The sequence below is a fragment of the Aphis gossypii genome, chromosome 1 (assembly GCF_020184175.1).
Source record: "Aphis gossypii isolate Hap1 chromosome 1, ASM2018417v2, whole genome shotgun sequence".
Lineage (NCBI taxonomy): Eukaryota > Metazoa > Arthropoda > Insecta > Hemiptera > Aphididae > Aphis > Aphis gossypii.
Window position 1 is genome coordinate 44,289,884 of NC_065530.1, and position 20,124 is coordinate 44,310,007.

Sequence of the window (20,124 nt, forward strand, 5' to 3'; positions counted from 1 at the left end):
AATGATGTACTATAGTCTATAATCATACAAATTAGGAAATTGTTTACATTATAATTAAATATCATAATAGTATTAATATTAGTATATATATTATTTTACTTTTTATTACAATATCAAGGTCAAATTATATTTACAAATAGATACAAATACAGTTAAATTCTAACTTAATCGTTTTGAAAATTATAGACATTTTAAAATACAAGAATCTGATAGTATATTATGTAATTAATTAATTTATCAAACACTCTGATCCTATTCTTAATTTTAATGGAATATATTTTAATAATTATTAAGCATTTTATAAATAAGCTTCGGTTATTTCATTATCATTCTGTATAGGTACCCGTTCATACTATATATTGTTGTAAGTTGCACTTACGTACTTCAAGACTAATATTTGAACGACCTTAATGTCTGACCATTGACTAAATAATATTTTTAAACAAAATTACATTAGATAATACACTAATATAAAATGATTATCATTTCAGCGGTATTAAATATTGTAATAATTTTACAATTTCAATTTTCAATTGTACATTAAAATAATTGTAATAATATCTGTTTACATGATGTGTGGAAGTGTAAAATGTATATACCTAGTGTTATAAACGCTTTTAAAGTGTGGGAAGTAATATTTATTACCTCTACAATTCTACATAATATATTAATATATATTTGTTTAAACAATTGCCTGTTATACTTTTTGTTTCTACGTCTCTTACGATATCAACTATTATGTTTAATTAAATTAATCAAAATCGTGGATTTCATTATTTTTATAATACCATAAAATATGTCGTTTATAAATTTAATAATTTATCTTAATTATTACATATTTATTAATCATAAATATTTTGACAAGTGATTTATTTAGTAAAATTGTTTTCATATTATGTAGGAGTTTATTATGGTGACTATTTGTCAAAAAGTTACTATAAATATTACATTTTACAAATATTTATTATTATAATAATAGTGAGCTAGTACTCGTACTTAACTCAACCAAGATTTGAAACAAACTTTAAAACTCTTAGGGATAGGTACCGGACAATGATGGGTAACCCTGTGGCGGTTTGCATTTGTGGGATTTGTGGCTAGTCCACTATCTCTCGAAACTCTTAAACGTTTTCAGAGTATCAAAATTATATTTACAGTACTAGAATACTTAATATTATACTTCGATAATAAAAGTCTGATATAATAACTGAACGTCGTTGTTGTTGATTTTTTTTTATACTATTTAGTAAACAAAAGTATAGTACTTATGTATTATATTATGTTTATTTATTTAATATTTTACAATATCATTAAAATGGTCTATTATTATTTATCTTATGATTTTTTTTTTTATTATATTATTTTAAAACGTAATGCTTTAATTATTTATTTGATGCTAATAATTATGCGTGTATACAAAAGTTATAAGAAGATCTTCTTATATAGTGGTAAGGAGTATTCAGTGTAAGGGGGTTGGGGGGAGATAAAACTTGCCAAGAAGTTGGATGGCCAGACACGACTCTGTACTTTGAATAATCCCTAAACCCGACGAAAACTTCACACTACTCTCTCACTGAGCTTCCCAAGACAGTATTTAGTCAATGCACATACCCACCCGCCTTCCATTCATCACGAACGCCCTAGCCCTAGGTAAGTTCAAGAGGGTGCGATACGACGTCCTTAATTGAAGTGCCTCGTTCAATGTCCTCTATAATAATACCATAAGACGAGGAGGGTCCTTCACTTTGTGGGAATTCGAACCTGACGGCCGCAAACTTGCCGATAAACTAAATTTTATAATTCCCTGGGCATGACCCGCACACTTTCTCGTCCGCTATTCCTTACACTTAACTACGTATATTAAACATCACATTCATTAAAATTCCAAACTTGTTAGACCAATACATTATTATATTTGAAGATTTATAGGTGAATTAGTTTTTTGAAACAAATGTATCAGCATAATCATATTGCGAATGTTAGTTAAATATGCATTTTTTAATAAATACCCAAAATGTATAACATTATAATAACCTGTTAAGAAATGTTTAAAATATAATTGAGCAAAAAAAAAAAAAATTGCTTACACAAATTAAATTATTTAAAATTAGTTATTTATAGCATGTTTACTGTTTATCTATATTTAAATATATGTTCTCTCCAAATAATACATTATTTTGTAGGTTTTTATTTTTTATTTTAGGGTATCGGTATTTAAATGACATTACATGATTTATATAAAAACCCTATAAGAAAGTTATTCTATTATTTTAAATTACGAGTACAAAGACAACATTAAATAATAGTAGATAATATTATTCTCCTTAAAACCCTAAGCTTTCAATAACACAAAGTTATTTAAGTAAATACAAATTATAAATATATTGTACAGTTAAGCAGTTTCAATGTGGTGTGGGTATGAGAAAAATATAAATAGTCCTCAATATTAATATAAATTTGTATGAAAGCAAATTTACTTGTAAAATAAAATATAAATAGGTTTATTAGCAAGTTTTATGATAATAATATACACGAGTTGGCATGTACATTGTACATATTATACGCAGTTTTATTAGTATTTCTATGTAGTAGGTACAATATATTATATTATATTCGTTGATTGTAAATGAAATACCCGAGCGCGAACAATATAATATGAAATCATATCTCGACGCACTCGCAGACTTAAATGTCATAAACACGTTCTTATACACAATCTCTGGTCTAATCTAAACTTCTTACAGTTAGCGAAGTGACTTAAAAGTAGTTATAGAAGGAATGCGGTGATGCCCAATGTAGCGCGTATATATATATGATAATAATATTATACATATTATATAATCGTACGCATAATAATAATATATTGTAATCGGATCCCAAAGCATTGGCGTAAGAAAGGGGGAGAGGAGAAGGACCACCATCACCGCCACTAAACGGCCGAGGATATTGGGATACGGTCCGGAGCTTGGATACCGTGGCCGGGCGGGGGAGGCGGCGTAATTAGCGCAGTCTGGCTTTTACATTCCCTGCGTTATCTAACTGTTACAGCGAGAAGTCCGGGGCATTGTCAACAAACTGGGATGGAGTGGAGTAGTATATGGGTGGATAGGGCTACAGGACACAAGAAGGGAGGAAAAGGACCGTACAACAGATAACGACCTCTCTATTAACACCCTCCATCGAGGGCCTAAATACAAATTAAACTCGCCCGTATCGGTCACCAAGGATTATGCGCTACGTTTTCATTTTCAAATTAGATACAACCCGGTACCCCGTCCTACTTCTCGTACACCCGACCATTCCTGTGTAACTACGGTTTTATCGGGATAGAATTTGTATAGGTTGAATAAAAATGCATTTTTTTCTTTCTTTTTTTTTTTGTATTCATTTTTAAATTAAAATATAATATAATATGCAGATAAGTTCAATTTCAGTATTTCACCCTTTCTCTCGTTGTTTAACTGGAAAATTGAAAATTATAAAAAAAAATAATGATAGCTGCAGAAGAGAGCATGCACACTGTAAACAGAGAGATAAAGCTTCCTTTAATTTACTTTTGATGCATTATTGTTTTTTTTTTTTCAGGAATTGTCACATCATTTTTAGTCATTAAAATGATGCGTATAATATATTTGATTTGATTTTTTCACAATAAAAGTTTAAAACTTTAAAATTATCGAATCATCTTTGTTATGTGTGTTGTATAACATGGCAAACATGCACACATAATAAACTAAGAATATCAGTTGTATATAAAATCTACATATTATTATGTAAATTTAATATTATTCGATTTCGTTTCCTGCAATAAATATTTTTATATCGATGCATTAGACGACGCGTGTAGCATATGTGTAAAAATATTATTATACCTAACTATCTAAAGGTATTCTTTTTGTAATTCGTGTATTTTATATTGATAGCAATAACAATACTCGCGGCCGGTCGTGTGTATACAATAATAACAACGATATAATACAGCAGAAGCACCGCCGCAGACGTGTCAAGACGATATTCGCCCTGCGACATAGAGCTGAATATTGAGGGGAGAGAGTAGAATATCGCAATGGTATATTACAAAATATATATATACACACGCACGATGATATGCGTCGTTTTTCATTCAGAGTTTTTATATTGTATATGTGCATCGGACGCAATACAATATAATACATAAAAATACGTATAGATAGTGTATTATTATAATGGTCACACGCGTGTTCTACAAATGTCACATCCCTCCCTCTAACACCACCATCCAACGGCCAATATACCAATATATATATACCTACACAATCGATGCGTGTATATTTATATAGTGCCCTGCGACAAGACGCATAGCAGTAATGCGTATTATACTGCATTATAATATACGATCTCTTCACCGACCCCACCTCCGCGATACGAGATTTGAATTACAATATCTATCGGCAAACAATATATAATGAATAACTACTGGCGACGGTGGGGTAGTGTTGGAAGCGTCACGATAGTAATAATAATGTTCGCTGCGTTGCCGTAGTTTACAGCACCTGTGACTGCCCCGCGAGTCAGTCGCCCTTGCTCGTATATTATAATATGTATGTATACACAACAGGGGTCACATACTGGACACGTATACCGGTATATAGGTTCTCCTTCACCCTCTCACATACATACCATGCCACTTAATATAGGTATATAACAATAACAATATATATATATATATATACTTAATAATAATATAATATAGTGTCTTTTCGATTTTCACAATTTTAACGGGAACTATATTATTTTCACCCGAGTTCCTGTAATATTCGCAAGACTTAATACTGAGATTCTCCAACAATAATTTGACCCACAGTTGGATTAAAGATAAATAGTTATAAGTTATAATACGATAAAACGTTATGTCTCTCTTATGATAGATAATAAAAATAAGTATTAGATTAATTTGCAAACTAAGTTCTTCCCGCAGATTTCTTTGAGACCAATAAAATTTTAGACCGATAACTGAAAAAAAAACACTAGTACGACATAAAGGTATATAATATCATGAACCGACTAGTAAATTACAATTTAAACACGTGAGTTACGATCAACTATACATTGACGTAATATTGTATAAATTATAACACAACAATATAGTCCCTCATCGAATAGATAACTATTGTGCACGCACAAAACTGACGATTCTTCGGTTAACATAATATAACCCACCAACGTCAGTAAATATAATATTATTATTACAAAACATGATATCATTCAAACGCACGCTGCTGTCCGATTTCCATATTGTGAGTAATGATTTATACGACTCGTCTGGGGTGCTGTTGTAGTCTGCACCCTCACCACTCGTTTCAGATGTGTTACACTCACCAGTCGCCGTTAAACATATTATTTTACAGTCATTCAAAATTTGCTTCAAAGACCGGTGGAAATTATATTATATCATTGGGGGTTCTTACACACTCGACAACTGTTAATTTAAATAGTAGGTAACGTGACATTCAGACTATATTTAGACTCTGAAGACATATCGGAACATTTTCATTACGTTTTGGGTAGATTGACGTAAATCATGACGATAAACAGAGCTAAATATTAAGGCAATTAGAAGTTAGAACCATAATATGTATTTCACATTAAATGAGTGGTCTTCAAACTTTTTTGGCAACAGGCCATTTTCTCACAGGTCACATTAATTGTACTAAAAACATTTACTAAAATAATTAAAAACGTATAAGAAAATATAAAATTAACTCAAAAAATGTGATAAATAAAGACAAGATTTTATTAATTTATTAACCCAGATAGAAGATCACTATACTGAAATGGTATACAACAGTGTAATTTTATTTTTTTTTTTAAATAATACCAGATTTGATTATTATAGTACCCACAACATTTTTCACGTACGTATTCGTCCAAATTTTTTTTAGATCATATAAACTATCTGCTATTTTATGTCCCCTTTAATTCAGCTCAACCAAAAATAATAAAATAGACATTGAGAGTGGTTTCTTTGCCGAGAGAACAGTCTATATAAATAAATCGCTCACGAAAACATTCAACTGCGTGACGTGTGTCGACACTCGACACATGGAATAAATGTGTATAATATACGCTTCCTATTATGAAGTATTCAATGGCTTTCAAACAATGACTCAGGCGCGCTTTAATCTTATATTTTTTGTAGTCTTACTATTGAAACTAAATTATATTTCATATATCGTCCCGACAAAAACATGCGTAATTTTGACGAATTTTGAGTAGAAAAACTTCTAAAATACCTACATTACTCAATGATAAAAATATTCAATAGTTACCCCCACAGTGTATATATCTAGTGATATTATTAGATTTGTTGGTTGGAAGTTAGAAAGGTAGAACTAGGGCTAGTACCGAATTTATTTCCTGGCTCCTACACCACTAGCCGAATCGTTTTCCATAAAAAAAAAAAAGGTTAGGTGAGCTGGATTGGTTCCCATTTTTGATTTTGTTAAGTATACTGTTACCAAACTGATATTATTAAAATATAATGATTATTTGTGATATAAAGTCATATGTATATGTACTTAAAAACTATACGGCAGATTACGTTAATATGGGACACTCACGAAATTAAATTATGTGAAAAATAGGAAGGTAAATGAGCGTTCTCGGGCACTCGACCATCTTATTGCTAAAAACGGGAACTAACTCAACCATTACTGGGATACATCACAAATTTAAAAAAGAACCAATTCAGCAAATCTCAATAAAATATTTTTTTTTTCAAATCAAAATCGGCCAAACGTGAATCATTTCAGCTACACTGAGAACGGGAAATATACATAATTATTATGTAGTATGAAGATGAACAAATAAAACATTCTAGAGTTATTGTTTTTTTTTTTTTTTTTTGTCACATCGTCTGAAATGATTGTATACCGTACAATAGATACTCAATATAAAATATAATATATAACACAAACAAAGGTGAATGTATTTTAATATCATTTTTCGATAAACTATTGCATATTTTATACTATACGTATAGCATGCGCCACTGATGATAATAATAATAATAATACGCTCTGCTTTCGGCGAGCACATCGAACCGTTATATAGATATATTAATATTGTAATAGCAGATATCATATGATTTTATATAATATTATACAGTCACACGCACGCGCTGTTCGTTTTCATATTATTAATATACGTATACTTTATTACCGTGGGGGTGTTAGCTGTGGGTCATTTATATCGGATACGCTCGGGTTTATCGAGAAATGATGTACAGGATCGTGTGTGATACATATATATACATACTCACAATATAATAACTATAGTTTTTATACGAATGGCTGTAGGTGCGTATTATATATTATATATTATATTGGCAGCTGTTGTCGGCCGAGCGGGACGAAAAAGCTACACAAAACACGGTATAATCCTGCAGCATCAAATATTATTATTATCATTTCGTTGTTAAATCTCTCGCCGTGGTACCTGAAATATTATTATTATTATGATGTATTCGAGAGCTGGCGTCGAAGGGGTCACGTTTTCAAGTCATTATCAGCGTGTTTAATGTATATATTATATTGTATATTGAAGTATTAATAATCCATAATCCTCGCACCCGTCCGTTCGGTTGTGCGTTCGATTTTTGATACTCGAAAACGGTAGGAATGTATTTAATATTATACATATTATAATGTTTATGTGTATTATTGTTTTTATTTCACCGACAGCCCGAACGATTAAATCGACATAGCCGTACAGTAATATGTTATAACAATGCTTTACATTATTCGGTAGGTACTTATGCATTGCCCGTAAATATCGACATTAATTCACCGGCTAGGTACTCATATTATTATGATACTAGCTATATATACCGTTACCTGCGAGTATTTTGATATATATCCATTTCGTTTGCATAATAATATAATATTATAATTACGTTTTACGTACCTATACAACGAAAGTATATTATGGTACAACGTTATTTAATCCAAAATAATAAAAATTTAATAAAAAATATAGACCTTTTAATTAGATTGGGCCATTTTATTGGGTCAAAGAGTCACAACGGAAAGATACAGTAAGAAATTTTATCGATTTCAGTTCTGCTCTTAGGAGTTTATTTGAAGTTTTAATTTTTAAACTATTCTCCTATATAATATCTACAATATACTTAAAAGTTTATACTTAACTAATATTTTAATTGTCGATTTGATAAAAATGTAAATTATTAGAAAATATTTATTTAACATAAATATAGTGCATTTTCTAGTATTTTTTTTTTTTTTTTGGCCATCTTCAAATATTCAAATAACGTTGTAAATAATGTTTGTAAAGACAAGCGAATCAAACGAATAGATTATTGTTTAGATAATTAGATATAATATTACTGTGTTGTTTTCAAAGTTACGTTATTAAGAACACTCATTAATAGAGTTAGGATGTTGATGACTTTTGCATTTTTTTTCCTTTAATTCTATACGATGCTATCTTAGTTAAAAATTTGTTTCATGTTCCCCTGATGCAGAATATTCTAATTTTATTTTGCATTATTTTGCATATTTGGGCATTTTTAGCTATAAATGCATTTTTGGTGTTTTTTTACGTCATTTTTCAACATTTTTAAGTCATTTTTTCATAATTTTGGTCTTTTTTGTAGTTTTTGTACAATGTGGAGTCATTTTTCTCAAATTTTAAATTTTAAAGAAAATTTGTATAACATTAAAAAAAATAATGGATATTTTAGAATTGAAAATGATTCTTTGTATTTTATATTTCTATGATATTTCTAAATTTATAAAAAAATTTCACTATACTGTAGTAAATACACAAATACTTATTATCTGTACAATATCGGTCGTAAATGTAATTATATTGGCTAGGTGTTACCACTGGGTAACTTTCCTAATCTTAAGACTCATCATTGTTATTTATTGTCACTTATCAAACTTATTCATTGTACAAAACTGTATAGATTTTAGATTACTTAAGTAAAAAAATATAAAAAAGATGTTAGTACGATTAGATATGTATATTAAAAATACAACGTGATAGTCGCGTGACAGACGGGGGAATCGTTGCGCCGAGAGTGCCGCTGTGCCTTTTGTCAGTTGCTCAGTTTTTAACCGTTGTTACCGCACAATTGTAACCGCGATGGCGGTATCGTGTGAAAATTAGAATATCGCGCATGTTAAATGGTCTGGAAATGCCTGCGTTATGTGGTGTTGCTATATGTATATTATTTACACAGCATAGTACAATAACGTCGCTGCAGCGATATATGTATGTGAGTGTGTTTGTGTAGGTACAGACCATCGCAACCGATACAGTCGTAGTTGTACGAGTAAAAGGGTTGACTTTAATTTGGTTTTTTTTTTATTTTCACCCGTTCTTCCATTTGGCCCGCGATGCGTTTTATTAAACGCGAAAGGGTTGGCGTTCGCCCGTTTATGCGATTGTCCCGCCGATAAAAATCAGCAATTAAAGCGCCTTCATTAAGACTCCGGAACACGCTATATACATATACGTACACCACAGTAATATAATATATATATATATCAGCCGAGTATTGGACTTATGCGTCTTTGTTATCATTGCACATACTAATCCCGTGAGAGACATGCGATCGAACTATTTGAATAGAGGGTGTAAAAGAATATTTTCGACTCCGCGTGACATAGTCGTATTTTTAATACATACTGTGCTGTGTAAAATCTATGAATAAGAAAATGGATTGGATGTTAAAATCATAAGCCATATAGAAATAAAAATTAAACATTTAACATTTCAAATGTAAAAATAATTTAATGATAAACCATAAATCCGTTAAATATTAAATGGTGCGTATATTCTGGTTAGAATAATTTAGAACATTTTTTTTTTATAAATTAACTAAAAAAAATAAGGAATATGTTGAATATATATATATATATATATATATGAAAAAAATGTTTTTAAATCATGATGTAGATATTGTTATACATTGTATAAATTATTGATTATGCATTTATGCGGTAAAAAAAAAAATACAAAAAATTGACCAATTATAATACTGTTTAAATATACAAATTGCAGTAACTATTTAATATATATATATATATATATATTATATGAATTAATTTTGTACGTAAAAAAATAAGTACGGGTTACACTACTATACATTTATTCATTAGAGTTTAACAGTTAAAAATCATAATGATATTATGTTAAATTTAAATATTATAAGTTTTATTTTTTTTGTTGGTAAATACAAAATTTCAATCTGTCAAAAACAATATATTTATAATTCATAAGCTGTAAAGTGAAGTGATAGAGTTTCCAATTGTATAACAATATTGCAAATACACAATTTTGTGTTACTATATTATAGATTCTATATTTTTTTTTAAAAATTTCATTAAATGGTCTAAACATATTATCTACCTTTTATTACACTTATATATATTATAATGACTTTTAAATGTAATGCAAGGCCGCATATATCATTTATATTTCACAAATCGATTAATTTTAGTTTAGTAATTAAAGATTTAACGTCTCATTATTATTATCTAACAGCGAGGATCAATTATATTATTTATATATATATATATATATATAGTTATTCAACGTTAGTGTCATCATTCATTCAATATTATGCGTGCGACAGTAAAAATTTGATGTTATTGCTGTCTGTCTGCTTTTCAAATGGCCTATTTTTACAGCTATATTAACGCTATATGCCATTAATTTAATTGCAGCATTCATATAAATAGTAATTGTCGAAAATAACTAGTGATTTAATTCCAAAACAAACTATCTTGAGATTAACTTTTTAATTATTATATAGTAACCAACTAAAAGTCATTCGATAAACTACCATAACGTTATAATGCAATTTTTCAATAATTGCAGTCGTGAACATTTTCACGTCATAAACAAGCATCATGATAGTTCAAAAACATGGTAAACATTCCTAGAAAATTGAACAACGCGCATTAAACCGTTTAGAACAATTAATCTTGATTTATGAAGCGTTCTTAAAAATATTACGACTAAACCCTGCGAGGATAATATGAGGATAATACTAATCACGGGAAAATGACGTTCACATAAAACAACATGGGATTTATACTTCCTTTTTCCGGATTTTACGGTTGGCGAAGTTAAGAAACGGAATGGAATCATTATATTTAGCTTAAATATATATAGGTACATAAAAGGATTAAAGGATATTTTTGACTAACCGATTGAAACCACAATCGGTCACGTAGATATTGAGTGTATTCCTGTCGTGTGTTATTAATCTTGACAATTATTTTTGTAAAAAAGTAAAGGGAGTTGTTTTTAAAATAAAAAAATAGAGCGTATTTATTGTTATTATTATTATTATTATACATAATACACGTTAAAATGAAATGCTGTTTCTACCTTGCCTTCACAAATCGTTCAATACATATATTAATTTTGTTTTAGGGTGCAGTGTTGTTTTTTTCATCCTAACCGATGTTAATGTGACGTTAATTTGTTGACATGGGTTACCCTTTTTCTTAACATCAGGTGAAAACCTTTCCTGACGACTGCAGTTGTAACGCTGCACCAAATGTAGATTAAAACGTATATGGAAAAGTAAAAGTGCGGGGTTTTTGGCAATCAAAAAATAAAAAAAACAGTAAGACTTTAAACCTACAAGTATGATTCGTGTTATAGGAATTTGGAAAAATTCTAATTGAAAACTCTCTAGAATAAGGATACTGTCGACAAAGGGGGCAATTTGTATTACTCTGAGTATGTCTATTTTCTATTTTTGTATAAAATATGCATTATTGTTGTTTATTAGTATTAGTTTCAGTTTACGAGTATATTAAACTATATTATAAATTTATGTCAATCTATATGATAACTAAGCTGAGAATGTAAAAACTTTAAAATATTATATATTACTGAATCATAGTGGCATAGTGTATAGAATCTTAAATTTTAGGAAAAAAGTTATTTTGGTATTCAAAAATCAAAGTTAAAATTGTTTAAATTATTTAACTCAATCAAAAATATTAACGTTTATAAAATTATAATATACTTTTAAAGATAAAATAACAATAACTTATAAATAATTAATAAAGAACAAATTGTTCAAAAGTATCTAGATATATACTATACATTATGTTTAATATAAATACCCGCAAAGACAAAACACTGCAAATATTTTATATGAATACTAAATAATGAAATTACTGTTAAAAACAATGTTATATACCTATTTACCTAAAAAATAAAAATATTAATCGCTAAACTTTTTTCTATCATAATAATAGTTGGTTTTAATCTATATTAATTTTTATTTTATATAATAAATACTTGAGATCCGTCATATATAAAGTATTTTGTAAGTAAATAATTACTTTGTATGTACTTAGATACCTAGTTTAACACTAAAATATTCAAATAAATTTCAAATTATAATCTATTAGTGTGTGTAACTATAATACCTATTTTTAATACGTTAAATTATTTTACAAACTGATAAAGTATTGAATAATAATAAGTTATTTATGTAATTATAAATATTATTATCGTATTTGTGAATAAAAAGACAATAAGTTAGTTATAGTTTATAAACCAAAAACTACTCAACCGATTTTAACGAGATTAAAGGTTGGTTTTTAGAGATATTAAAAAAGTATTGAGAGTAGTTTGAACCCACGTCTAATATGTGGTGTTGAACAAACTTTTTTATTTTTATGTTGATTTCATAATTTACTATAGGTAAAAAGAATTATATTTTAAAATGGTTAATTGTTGCTAGCGAAGGTACACCTGAAACCGATAAGCTACACTTCAATTAAAATACACCATGCGTTGAATCTAATCTGACATAGGTAAATTGCCTACATCAAGTTTGGCCACAAAGCGAGATCACTAAAACCAAAATGTTATAAATTTTATATCGAATGCCGTATTTTATAATTGTTGTTAAATTATCTCGGATTAAGTCAGGTAATACAACTAGCTTTAGACAAATTAACATTCATAATAAATATTATAATATTCATTATTTAATTTAGTTTATTGTTGTACTCGTATTATAATATTTGTCATATGAGTCAAGACAATAAAAAAAACCTTATTTGCACTTCTAACATTATAATATATATATTATATTATATATGTTAAAAATAATTGTTGAAAATTTAAAATGTTATCCAATTTGTTTTTAATGAGTATCCTATAAATTAATTTAAATTTAATAATCTGTATGATATAATTTTATTAATTTTCTCGAAACAGTGGCACTATCTTTAAAGTTATACTGAAAAACTGTATATTACTATTGAAAATGGATTTGTTAGTAAATAAATAAAACTAAAATAATAAATAATGTCTAACATTTTTTTTCAAATTACATTTGTATACAATAAATATTATATTGTTTGACCTTTGAATAAAAATTCAATGATATATATAGTTAAAATAATAATATGTATTATTTTATACATTCTAATAAAAGAATTAAAGTTTCATAGATTAGATATAGTGAAAATTCTGGGTAGTATATTAATACTCAAGTTAGATTTTTAAAAACTGACATTTGATTTTAATTTTCTTTCGGACATTATTGAAAATTAAATACATCATGACTAGGTTAGTGGAGTATATATTATCAAAAACAATACCACTACGAAGAATTTTGCTTTAGTACGATGTTTTCTATAAATTTTTTTTCATGCCATACTATGAATGATAGTTTTTAATTTTATTAAAAATATTAAATGTATTATTATACATTTTAAATGATCTTTTAATTTTTATAAAATTACATATCGTATTTAATTTTAAAGTCGTTTTTTGAATGTTTCACAGTAAAATATAGTGCGTCTTTGAATTATAAAATATATTTAATAGTTTATGAATTTATATTTAATATCCAATAAAATCCAAATAGCGGTAATCAATTTAATTTAAATACAATTATTACTTTAATACCATGTAATAAAAAAATTCTATTTGCACAAATTCAATAAAACGAAATGCCTGTACTAAAGTTTCGTCTAGACCATTCAAACTCTACGACATTGGTGACACTGTTAAAATATTTGTAAAAACAAATACTAGAAATATTTTTTTTAATATTTAGTTTCTACTTACCGATGCGTAAAATAAATCTAAATAAATTTTACCGTCATTATATTTATTTTAATACCTTAATAGGCTTAATATGTCTACAATATATACTAATTAACTCTTTAAATATCCTAGAAAATAGTTGGCCGGCTAATAAGATAACCCGTAATTCATTACGATATAAAAAATATTTAACTTCGAAATATTTCTGAACACGCGTTATAACATTTTTTCATATTAAACCGAAAACGATTTTGAGGCAGAGTTTTGATAGTTCTACTGTTTGTTTTTGATCTATTCAATATTTAAAAATCAGTTTTTTTTTATATATAGAACATTATTATTTTTTTTTAACTCGATGAAAAAAATAGGTATACATTTTTCCAATTTTACTACGAAAAATTACAGATACAAAATATACACCTTATTTTTAAAAACAAAATTATTTTATAAAATATATAGCTATGGACATATGAATTAAAGCATTTTTATTAAAAAAAAAAATCACGCATATAGTTTTATGAGTTGTATAAGTTATCAATAGTTAAATTTTTACAATTAAACCATAAAAATTACAGTCACTAATACACAAAATAATACTTAAATAATGTTTTTTACTGTGATCTTACTGATTTACTATCCATACAACGCTAACATTTCTAACTCAGATTTAATAAATGTGTTAATTTGAAGACATAAAATAGAAATATACGATTTATAACATTAAAGTGTTTATTACAAATTGTTCATGATCAATATCATTATTAAGACAAAATAGGTATAAAATATAAATGAATTAAAGAGTATTATAAATAAACGTCATGTATAACTGCATCCTATTGCGTATCAAAAATCATTCATAAATCATATTTTAAATACACCTATATAGTGACTGGTGCAATTATTATAAAATAATAAGGTTGATATACTAAAAATACCATTAACTCTTGTACGGAGACCAAAAGTCTTATACTACTGACTAAATTTCTAACGATACTCAAAACTACCCGGGGACTAAATGTCATTACTCAGTACCATATTATCTAGGTGGGTTATATGTACTAAGGGTGCAAAAAAAGATTATGACACAAAATCCAACCTGAATAATGCATATAATTTTCATGCAAAAAAATTATAAAGCATTTATAACAGGTTAGGTATCAAATTATATTAAAATAATATAATATTGTCGAACGAATTAGAAAAATAATGGTCATATATTTTTAAAACCTAAGAATTTTAGATGTTGGTTATTTATAACATAATTTTTATATATCGGTAGAATAAAAGCAAATACACTGCAAAAAAGAGTAGGTACAATATATACCCATAACGTGTTCGTATAAGTGGTAACTGGTAAGACATTTAGACATTTTTAAAACGGTCACACAATAAATAAAAACCAATAACAATAGATAGAAATATGTAAAGCTCACCTGGTTTTGTTATAAATATAGTAATATAATATTTTTTATTAAAGTTTTGCGAGTCTATGCCTCTCGGAACGTGTGAGTTTGGCAGTCAGCTGTGTCGTGAAGGCGCAGGCCGCGTGCCGTCCAAACAGCGTGCCGGCGATTACTGCGGTCACCGGACCGACGCGCCTTCGTCGCGCACTTTTGTCGAAGCCCACACGATGGGCGTAACCCCGAGACGGCGAGCGCGGGCGCCTTGACACGCTCATGCTCCGCCCGGCTGGCCCACGTGTACCGCGGCGTCGCGGACCGTCTAGCGCCGGGTGACCCACATCCCGCGGTTCCCGTGGGCGAGTTTTCACCCAGTACCCGAGTTTCGGGGCACCTCCTTTTCTTCCGCCCAAACCCCCCCAATACCACCACCCCCACCCACCCCACTTGTCTATAATTCCCCCCCTAACACCAGTCGTGGGGGATGCGCGCACTCCCCACTATACACATACACGCACACGCACACACACACACACACACACACACAAGCATACACACACGCGCACGCAAACGCTCGCCTAACCGCCTACAGCTTTTTTTCATTCTCTGGCTTATATATTATCTTTACGTTATTTTACGACGAACTTCATAATAATATAATACTGCTTTTATACCATGTCTATTATACTGCTAAATCTTTTCGTATTATATTATTTTTTGTTTCAGCGACTAATAGGGTGTGGCTTATATAATATTAAAAACACCCTGGATCGATTTAGACGAAAAGCAATGAGAATATTTCAACTAAAACAAAACGGAAAGGATAGATAATAATATAGATTATTATCTATTATTATCTATAAATCAACTGATGTAAATATTCAAAAATAATATTTATAATATTTCGAATAGGTATTATATTTGGGTTAGGTATATCTAATTGACGTTTAAGCTAATTCACAATTTTCGACTAATTAACACCAAATTGTGTACGCATATTATTATAGAGATCTCAGACTAAATTTTACACACATATATTCTTTAAGACTTGAGGAGTGTAAAGTTTCATTTTTTTAACGCATGTAGCTTTGGGTGACTCATACTGAAATTTAGTTTTGACTCATGAAAATTTCTGGATTATATTATATGTGGTAGCATATTATATGTACAGAAATAAAAGAAACATATATTATAATCTATACACATAAATTAATGGATATTTTTAGTTTATATACTTAAAAAGTACTCGACAGAGTTTGACGAAAATTTAAGATATTGTTCTTAGAGACATCATGAAACTACTTAGAGTAGTTTTAACTACGATTGAAATTATACCAACTTCTATATCTAATCCGCCAAAGGCAATTTCTCATGTCAGTCGAATTTGTTCATAAAGCGAGCTACATCTATTACGCTTCGTCCATGAATTCTACACTAAAACTGATAATCATCTGTATCACTATATTTTGTTAGTTTTAGCATTTAGTTTCCTTAGTAAAATTGGGTTATACAACTTAAATATTATTATTATAAATATAACATTTTAATGGTTAAACCTAGATTTATTTATTTTGTGTATAGAAAATTATTAAAAATGTTGATTTATAGAATTTGTAGGTTTAATTTTCCTAACATTCAACACAAAAATTCTTATATAATTTTTATCAAGTAGTATAAGAAAGATAAAAATGATTATTAACTATTAATAACTCAAAGTATTATTTCCCTTTCAACCACAGATCTGTAAAGAATTTATTGAATCTATTATAGCTGATTTCTGATAGTAAAGCAACTCATTGTTTTTAATTTTAAATATACATATATAAAAAAAAATCTTTAAAATAAGTATAAATATTTTATAAACAATGATATCAACGGTATTCAAAAAAAAAAAAAACAGGCTCTTTTATGAAATAATAATGTGCAACATTTTTGGACATCATTTTTTGATATGCAATTTGTATATACTACACGGGCCTCATGACCTCATTCAATTATTCTGATAAAAATTCCTCAATCGAAGTATAAACAGTAATAAATTACTGTTTTTTTTTTTACAAACGAAAATTTTATCATTTTCACATTTAACTCGTATGACATTGATATTAGAGGTATTTTTTTTGAATCGATACCTAGTATTTTCTTATAATAATATTTATATATATTATTAACTTCTATGTATTTTAAAATTTAAACATATTCATATATATTCGTATGTAAATAGTAAATACATGTTTAATGAAACATGCTATACGTACCTTCGTTCTCGTATACCTTAATATTATTATACTATAGAGAAAACGTTAATGTAATAAAGAACCTACAGTAGTTGTACACTCGACAAATTTGTCTAATATTTATAATGAATTTTTCGAACCATTTATTATATATTATATAACTCTATAAATTTGTTCAACGATATGAAAACATTAAAATGATTATTTGAATTTTTTATTTTAAAACTATTTTGTAAAACTCACTATTTTTGTTATTTAAATTATTGTTACTTAGTCATCATTTTATATAACTTACTATTTATAAAAAAAAAATAGCCAATTATTAGTGGTATTCCAAATATTGTTTTCCTAAATTAGAGTAAAATTTTTTTAATCTATATTTTCTGGTAGGTGTGTAAATTATTATATGTTACGATTGTTAATTTTTGGATCCATATTTAAATTAATTTGTAATATATTTTACATAATGTTAATGTCAGTGCAACTATTATACTTTCAATAATAGTCTAATCGGTAGGTATATTTCAATTTATAATAAATTGTACCTATAATAAACATAACTATTTTTATGTTCTTAGGTATATGGTATCGAAGAACCAGCGTAATTGCAAACTAGTATGATTTAGCATAGACTTATCCATTGTAAAAATCTATAATCTCCAATTTTAACATTATTTTTGAAAAATATTAGTTATTTAAAAGGTTAATAATATCTAGTGTTACTGAATTTTAAACTAAATATTGATATTTCAAACTTTTGAAGTCAATATTTTTATTTATATGTTTTGTAATAATTAGTGTATTTACAATAGAAAACTATTTTGGACCAATACTTGACCATTGATCAATCTACACTCTGCAGTGAACAAATATGTTTTTACCGATTTTTAAATGGTTTTGGAATTACGCAACAACCAAAATAATAGGTACAACCATTATTAATAATTGGACCTTTTATAAATTAGATGCTTTGAAATAATCTTTACATTCATTTAAATAATAAAATATTGAATTGTTGATAGTATATACAATTGCCTGAAAACTGCTTGCACCGACTTCCTCGAATCGACTGCGTTGTACATCAGGTTACGTCGAATTTAAAACATTTAATTTCTAACAGCGAATTTCACGTCAAGTTTTCCAACAAATTCAAACTCTCGTCGTGAAAACGCGCCGACCAGTCTCAGTAAGCTCTCAAAAGGGGTGGGTGGGTGGGGCTGGTATATACTGTATATTATTATCATTGCGTACCGGATGTACCGGATGGCGGGCCGCTGCGGTACGCATATATACGATATTATAACGTACGAGCTGGTCGTTATTCATCGAATTAATTGCCGTTCGCGGACACTTTGGTGCGCCAGCCGGTCAAACTTGGGCCATAAAGTCGGGCGGCGCGATGAGGGATTCGAAACTCGCTCGACGGAAATTACGACGGTGAATATCATCGTCATCGTTATTATAATAATAATTATTACAATTATTATTGTTATATTCACGAGATTTCAGTCGAGAAGGAGAGTTGCAAGCACACCTTTAAACTACCGCCAAATAATCATCGCATCTCGAGTAAGTTTTTATGTGTGTGTGCGTGATGGGTGGGGGTGAGTGTGTTCGTGGGTGCTGGTATGCGTTAACGACGCGTAATAATAACGTGGCACTTCGTTTATAACATAAATACGCGACGCTCTCGTAATTATACACGGAGACACGCGTTCCCATTAATCAACTACGCGAAAATAACGTTGAGTCGGTGCTAATTTTTTAATTGTTAATTATTATGCTTCTGGTTCCGGACTTACAAAACTTTCGTCTACACGCGCATCGTCTCGTTTATTATTACCAAAAGTCTATATTAGATACCGCTACGATTCGAGACCTTTAGGTATATACATTTTTATTTGATTTTGTGTATAGTATTCAAAGCTCACCTCCACCCATCTATTTCTCTGATATATACTATCTTTAGCTTTACTTCTGGTACTTCACTTTAATTATAGTTAAACACTTACATTTACGGTAAAAATTAAATTTTATTGTATTAACTATAAAATAATCATGCATCTTTATTTGAATACAGTATAATACATAAATGAATATATATATCATTATTTTGGTCGCCTGTAATTCTTTTTCCTTTCACTGCAGTTCAATGAAAATTACTATGATGCAGTTGACGCATAATAATTTATAAAGTCTAAACTTGTTTTGATTTATCATGATGAAGATGTGATGTGCACTGTCAATAATATTGTTATGTAAATATTATTACATTCTACAATTAAAAATAAAATACTTCCGTACGATAAGAACCTACACATAGTAAACACGCATAATAGTTAATAATAATGTAATAATAATAATTGGGAACTGCTTAAATTTTAAATACC

The 20,124-nt window shown here is 28.5% G+C and overlaps 1 protein-coding gene across 2 annotated transcripts in view; it reads right to left on the reverse strand.

The window, feature by feature from the left end:
• The window catches only part of LOC114125706 (LIM domain transcription factor LMO4.2-like), a 64,901-nt gene extending 49,204 nt beyond the window's left edge, over positions 1 to 15,697 (reverse strand). For both annotated transcript variants that reach the window (XM_050210802.1, XM_050210801.1), the window contains exon 1: positions 15,531 to 15,697. The gene's annotated coding sequence lies outside the window, so the exon portion shown is untranslated. The remainder of the gene's footprint in view (positions 1 to 15,530) is intronic.
• Positions 15,698 to 20,124: the final 4,427 nt, after the last annotated feature.